At 28.3% G+C, this 6,987-nt stretch overlaps 2 protein-coding genes across 4 annotated transcripts in view; one reads left to right on the plus strand and one right to left on the minus strand.

The window, feature by feature from the left end:
• The window catches only part of LOC117179535, a 220,077-nt gene that overhangs the window by 115,464 nt on the left and 97,626 nt on the right, over positions 1 to 6,987 (minus strand). The gene's annotated exons all lie outside the window — the stretch shown is intronic.
• Positions 3,252 to 6,987, plus strand: part of LOC117179530 (protein artichoke-like) — an 82,383-nt gene continuing 78,647 nt past the window's right edge. For both annotated transcript variants that reach the window (XM_033371422.1, XM_033371419.1), the window contains exon 1: positions 3,252 to 3,422. The gene's annotated coding sequence lies outside the window, so the exon portion shown is untranslated. The remainder of the gene's footprint in view (positions 3,423 to 6,987) is intronic.

A 6,987-nucleotide genomic window follows, 5' to 3' on the forward strand; every position in this document is an offset into this window, starting at 1 on the left:
GATAAGATTGTAAAAAATATATAGATGTAAACGGAAAGATTGTAAGGAATGGAAGTCATGTAAACCCTTAGGGGACACATTATGAATAAAGAAGAAGACAAAGAACTGTTGAAAAAAAATTATGCACTCGAAAAAGATCTACAATTTTTTTATGAATTATTTTTTGATCAGACACCTAGTTTTTATTTCATTCAGAAAAAAACTGAAAATTAAATTTTTGGACAAACGACACAGGCTATGAAAAATATGAATAGACAAAAATTGCTTTTCCAAAAAAGGGCTATAAATTTGTCATAAATAATTGTTTGATAGCACGCGTATTGTTTTGTTTTAATTGTAAAAAATAATATTAAAAATTAAAAATGAAATTTTTGGACCGTACAAAGACCGAGCGCGCGATGAAAATGTGTCCGCACAGCGGGCAGAATTTTTATAATTCCTTATGAATTATTGAATCACAAGATTTTACGTATATGACCAGTATTTTTTAATTATTTACAGAATATTTATTTATTTAAAACATTTTTACTTCCACAAAATGCCGAAAATTAAGGGTATTAGAGAACGCAAATTTCTATTTCAATTATTTTTTTGTCTTTTAAACAAATTTTTTTATTGAAAATTTTAAATCCAACTTTTTAATGGAAAAAGCCAGAAAATTTTACTTCCGTGATAGTTTTTTAAAAGGTTTTAAAAGTTTAGCCTGAATTTGACATTTTTCAAATTAGTTCCTATTTTTAAAACAATTTTTATTTTATTAAACAATTTATTATTTTATAATATCGCTACTAAAGGGTTTTTATTAATGCTTTGGCCTGATTTACGATTGGGAAGAGTGCATTTTTTCAACTAATTTTCTATTTACTGTTTAAACCATGCATAATTGTTTAAATGCCACATTTTTTTGCTATGATTTTGAAAGAGTTTTATTCCTTTCTTTTGAATTCCCTTATTTCCCATTACTATTACAACTTTCCCTTCACTCATTTCCCCGCGCATTCACCTATAATTTCCCCCATTTTTGCTCGATTCTCTCACCTAATTTTGCCTCAATTTTCTACTTACACTCATTTTCCCAGATTCCCCTCACTTTATGGTTGAAACAATTTTCATGTATTTGAAAACATTATTATCTTCTAATATTGCAAATTAATGGTATTTTTTCTGAATTCTATGGCCTAATAAATAAACGTGAATAACTATTTCTACACATAATAGTTATTTTAAATCGTCCCTATTTATTAAAAAATTTTATTTTTAAATAATCGCAATAACGAACATGTTCTCAAAAAGGTGTTCACGTTGATTAATTAGGCCATGGAATTCAGACAATACTACTAACATTAATTTAGAATATTATAAGATAATAAATTATTTAGTCAAAAATGCAATATTTATGCAAAAATTTTGAAACTTCTGAAAAAAAAGCAAGAAAGTTATACGATTTTCTAGCTTTTCAAGTTAGGGAGAAGAGACTATATTATTCAGAAAATACCCTTGATTCACGATATTCTATTTATATAAAATGGTTAAATGAACAAAATTTGTTTAATTAAATTAAAAATTAATTAACAAATACATCACATCTTGTAACTACCCATAACAGACCTCACTTTCCCTTCCCTACTCGCTCTGAGTTCTGAACATTTCTCCTATTTCCCATTTACTAATCACTCTCATGTCTCATCATTTTCCCTACTTTCCCTCCCCTAATCAACCCCAACATTTTCAGTTCCCCTCATTCCCCTCATTACCCATACTCATCCTCATTTCTTCTACTTTCCCTCCCTGAATTTCCCCTCACTCTCCCTATTTTAGCAGCTCCCATCCCTAATCCCCTCTACTTAGCTTTCCGCCATTCCCCTTACCCCCTTTATTTCCCTTACTCTCCGTCATTTTTCTAAACTATTTTTTCACCGTTCCCCCTACTTTCACAACCTAATTTTCCCTACTTTCTAGCCCCTCTAGCCCCTAATTTCCCCTTTGCTGTCCCAACTTTCCCTCCACTCATTTCCCTGCACTTTCCCCACTTCTAATCATCTCATTTCTCCAACTTTTACCTCCCGCATTTCCCATCACTACACCTCTACTCATTCCCCTTATTTCCCTCCCCTATTTTTGTTTTATTCCCTCACCTAATTTTGCCTCAATTCCCTACTTGCCCTCATTTTCCCTGATTCCGCTCACTGTCCCTACTTTCTCTTCTCTTATTTCCCTCAATTCCCCACTCCTAACTTTTCCTAAATTCCTCTACTTTTTCTTCCCGCAAAGATACGTTTTTTGACAAATATGAAGTCGCTAAATTCCCACATTCTCATATGAAAACTAACTACAGAATTTTTGGAAAAACGAAACAAGGTACGATAAAAATGAATTGTCAAAAGATATTCACGCAAGAAAGATTTACAAATTGTTTATAAATAATTCTTTGATATGACGACTATTATTTGTTTTAATCGTAAAAAATAACATTAAAAATTAACAAATTAAATCTTTGCGCTGCTAAGTTTATGAATATTACTTATTGCAATGTAGGAAATATAAAAGTCTAATTACATTTAATTTCTTTGTCTATTTTATTGGTTTTACTAACATTTTTTTAATTTATTATTTATTTTCAAAAATTATTAAAAGTATCTTGAATTTATATAATTTTTTTAGCCAATAATTTTGAGCCAATAATTATTATTTTTAATAATAATTTTGAGCGGTTTTGTTTTTAAAAATATTCCTGGATAAAACTTTATGGCACGTTTATATTTGTGTCAGACAAACGTTTTCCTAGATTTTACGCTTATTTCAATGTTAACGTTGCTTACCAATTTCATTAATTCTCCTTGAGAAATTTATTTTATTTTCAAATTTAAAAGGTTTCTTAAAATTTACTAATGCCACAATAAATTAATTTAATTAGATAAAATATTTAAAATAGTGCCTTTAGTTTAAATACACATTCCTAATTTTCCACGTAACTTTTAGGAAAGTGTGGTAAATTCATATTTTAGCGCGAAATTTGAATAATCTTTTCGTGCTTTCGCATTTTCGCGCATATATAAGCTTATTGTTTAAAGAATAGAAATACGACTAGATAAGAAAAGCGCTTACTTGCATCATGTTTATTTTACTTTGCAGACCATCGCTCGCACCTACAGTCTTCACACACGTTAATCTAAAATTTAAAAATTACGAAAAACGCATGCGCGTCGTCTCTCTAGCCATAGTCGTCGCCACAAGAAAAGAAACATCCATGCACATTCTCTTGTTCTGTGCGATGTGTGGCGATGTGCGATGAAATCTTTACATTATTTTTTCCTATCGCTTTACCAAGATAAGAATTTTCAATAAATAATAGGAAGTGATTACGATAAACTAAGTGTTAAAGAAGATTCAGAACACCGAGAATAATCTCTCTGCGAAAAGAGGTATGTGACCGACAAATGTCTTTTGAGGTTAGGAAACACATCCTTCATTTTATTTTTATCATTGCAATCATTTTACAACTTAAATTTATAATTTAAATTTGGAATATATCTATTGCTGTTATGTGAAAACGCTTTCGGTCATTTGAATGTTTATGTTCAATTGTACTATGTATATATCGTTGCAAATTGAGTAAATCCGCATAAAGGATGGGTTTAGTTTTACAATGCGGTTATTTAATCCACTAATGTTGCTAATTAAATTGATCGAGCTGAAAAGGGGGAGAGGTTGACAAAATTATGGCCAATCCCTGAATGAGCCGCTTGTTTATTAGTGGTCTAAATAGTGACTGTTATTTTTAGAATTGTTGCAACGTTGGAATACGTAAATATGTTTCGCTTATTTTTTGGGACGATGTTTCATATTTCAGCAATGTTTAAAGGAAGAATCGATTATATGAATCAAAAAAGAAATTCATTTATTAGAAAAATAATGTTGCCTTAGACTAGCTTCAGAAATAAAAACTAATGTAAGTAGTGTCCTAAATCAAAAAGTGTGAAATGCAAAATTAACTTTATTTTTTCGGCAAAATTTCCAGCTTTTTAACTTAATATTTTCAAAGTATCAAAAATAAACTTCAATGTTTATTTAAAATGAAATAAATTAAGAGAAGAAAATTTTTTACTCAAAAAGGATATACAAATTTGTTATTGTACAAATTTATTATTAATTACTTTTTTGAAGGACACATAGTTTTTGTTTTATTCGTAAAAAACATTAAAAATAAAAAAGTTACATTTTTAGACAAACGAAACAAGATACGACAAAAAATGAGAAGGCAAAAGTTGTTCATTCAAAAAAAGATCTAAAAATTTATTATTGATTTTTTTTGGATGTGTAGTTTTTTTCCGTAAAGAACAACATTAAAAATAAATTTAATTTTTGAACAATCGACATACACTATGAAAAAATGAATAGACAAGAGTTGATCTTTCAAAAAAGATTGAAAACTCATACAAATTTTGCATCAATGACTTTTTGATAGGGCGCGTAGTTTTTGTTTTAATCGTAAAACATAACAATGAATATAACAGAATGAAATTTTGTTGGAAAACAACACAAGGTGCGAAAAAGATTAATAGGCAAAAATTGTTCACCCAAAAGGATCTAAAAATTTGTTATTAATCATTTTTAGATAGGGCGAGTAGATCTTCTTTTAATCGTAAAAAATAAGATAAACATAAAAAATACATTTTTTTGGAAAAACGACAGAATAGACGAAAAAAGAGATGAAAAAAATTGTTAAAAATATCTAAAAATTTGTTATACTCTTTTGTTATAAAAATATATTAAATTTAAAAAATGAACTTTTTGGAAAAAGGACCCAAGCTACAATAACATTTTATTTAAAAGAACTGTTCACCTGAATTACATTTACAAATATAGATGGCAATGAAAATACTTTTTTTGTATACCAATGTATATTATGAATTTTAGTAATATAAATTTATTGAAATGATATAGATTTTTCTGGGTAGAGAAGAATAAAACTTGATGCAAAATAAGAAAAATATACTAAAGTAATCATTCAATATAAAATGTGTACGTTAGTTTGTAATATCTGAATAAGCAGCGGCGGACAGAGGTACATAAATAAATATAATATACATTTGATTTAATAGAGCTGAACATAATGTAGAAAATATGCATTTCCGACAATATCGAGTGCGAAACATGAGAAACGTGATAAGAATGTGTTCGTTAAAGCGCAAGGAGCTTTAACAAAAGTGAATTCACAATCAACAAATTACAGTTCTCGATACTTTGTCCTTTATTTTAAAGGTATTATCAAGCGCGAAGATCATTGATCTATAATCAAAATTGCTATTTATTTATCGAAATGAATTAATAGAATCCAAGAAGACCATTTTTTATTAAAAATTCATTCTTTTGGTTTAAAAGTCTATTTTCAAAGGCTTCCAATTCCTTTTTAGTTTCAAATTCTATAATTCGGTTCACAATTGAGTTATTTTGTTGAAAATTCAACAATTTTATTATTCATACGTTTTGATTAAAATTGATTTATTTAGTTGAAAATTCGCCTGTTTGAGTTTAAAAAAACTTAACTGTTGTATAAAAAGTTCGTCTTTTCGGCTCCCAATTGGATTGATTTTTTTTTCTTTCTTGACTAGCATTTGTTTTTTGTTTTTTTTTTTTTATTAATTTATGTTGTTGCATATTCCTATTTTTTGTTAAAAATGCAAATTTGGTCAAAAATTAATCTGTTCCGGTTGATACTTTGTAGATAAACCACTTAAACTATTTGTTTGAAAATTAATTTGATGTAGTGAAGGGTACAAGTATTTTGTTGAAAAATCGTTTTTGTTTGTTGAATCGAAACATTTTCAATTTTTAATTCATTTTATTTTTAAATGTCAACTATTACATTGAACGTCAGTATCTCCATGGTCTCTGAAGTGTATTAGTGTTGGCCCACAGACTTAATTATATAAAAATAAACAATCCGTTGACTATAGAGAAAACTGTCTTAAATAACATTGTTCTTATGAAAAACTCAATAATTTACGAATCGATTCGTTTAAAATATTTCAAATTCTCTTATTCATCTCCAAAAAACTATATATATCACTACTGTTAAATCTACATTCTATCTCTTTTCTTATGGTACAAATTATTTTATATAACAATATAATAATATTTAATATTCTTTTTGTTATTGTATCAAATTATTTTTATCAGATGGCTTTTTAATTCTTACAAACTGATGAGGTCCGGCATCGACGGACGAAACATGCTTTACTAACACCACAATAAAAATAAACTACGGCCAGTAGACAAAAACTATAAGACCTACCTTTAATTACACAGGCCCACAAAAAAAACAAAAGTGTCTGTGCAATTGACCAGACCTATATATTCTTATGTATTTTTCGACGCTGAATCCGAATTTGCAATAAAAAAGTCCAGCTACTTTTTGATGGGGTTTTGATCGAAAAACCTCATTTTTTACGGTTTTTTCATGGTTTTTTTTTTAAATAAAAAAAAATAACGAAAAATTTTATTTTTTTTACTTCAGTATCGAATTCCACGGGAAAAAATACATCGAAAACCATGTTTTGATTTTTTTTTTACAAAAATTTCAACCCACCATACGGCGATGAAAAGGCAGAAAATCGCGAAAAGTGAAAATTTGCTTCAAATTTGATTAAAATGACATTAAAATCAAGTTTTACGATTTTAAACCGATTTATAAATATTGAAAATACTTTACTGGGGGTTTTTGAGGTCGCTGATCACGAATTTTAAGTCATTTTTTCAAAAAACAACTCCTAGTCGGCGTAAGTGGACAATAAACGTGATAAATTGATATTTTTTTTTTCAAAAAATCGATATTTTGGATACTGTTCTGGAGGTTTTCCACTACATGAATCACAGAACTAGAACTTTTTTTCGACCCTTGATCATAAAGTAAGACTTAGAACCTATGTATAGCGATATTCATGAACTCCATTATAATATTTTTAGCTTCTTTTAAGAAGTGCCTTA

This window comes from Belonocnema kinseyi, chromosome 9 (assembly GCF_010883055.1).
Source record: "Belonocnema kinseyi isolate 2016_QV_RU_SX_M_011 chromosome 9, B_treatae_v1, whole genome shotgun sequence".
Classification (NCBI taxonomy): domain Eukaryota; kingdom Metazoa; phylum Arthropoda; class Insecta; order Hymenoptera; family Cynipidae; genus Belonocnema; species Belonocnema kinseyi.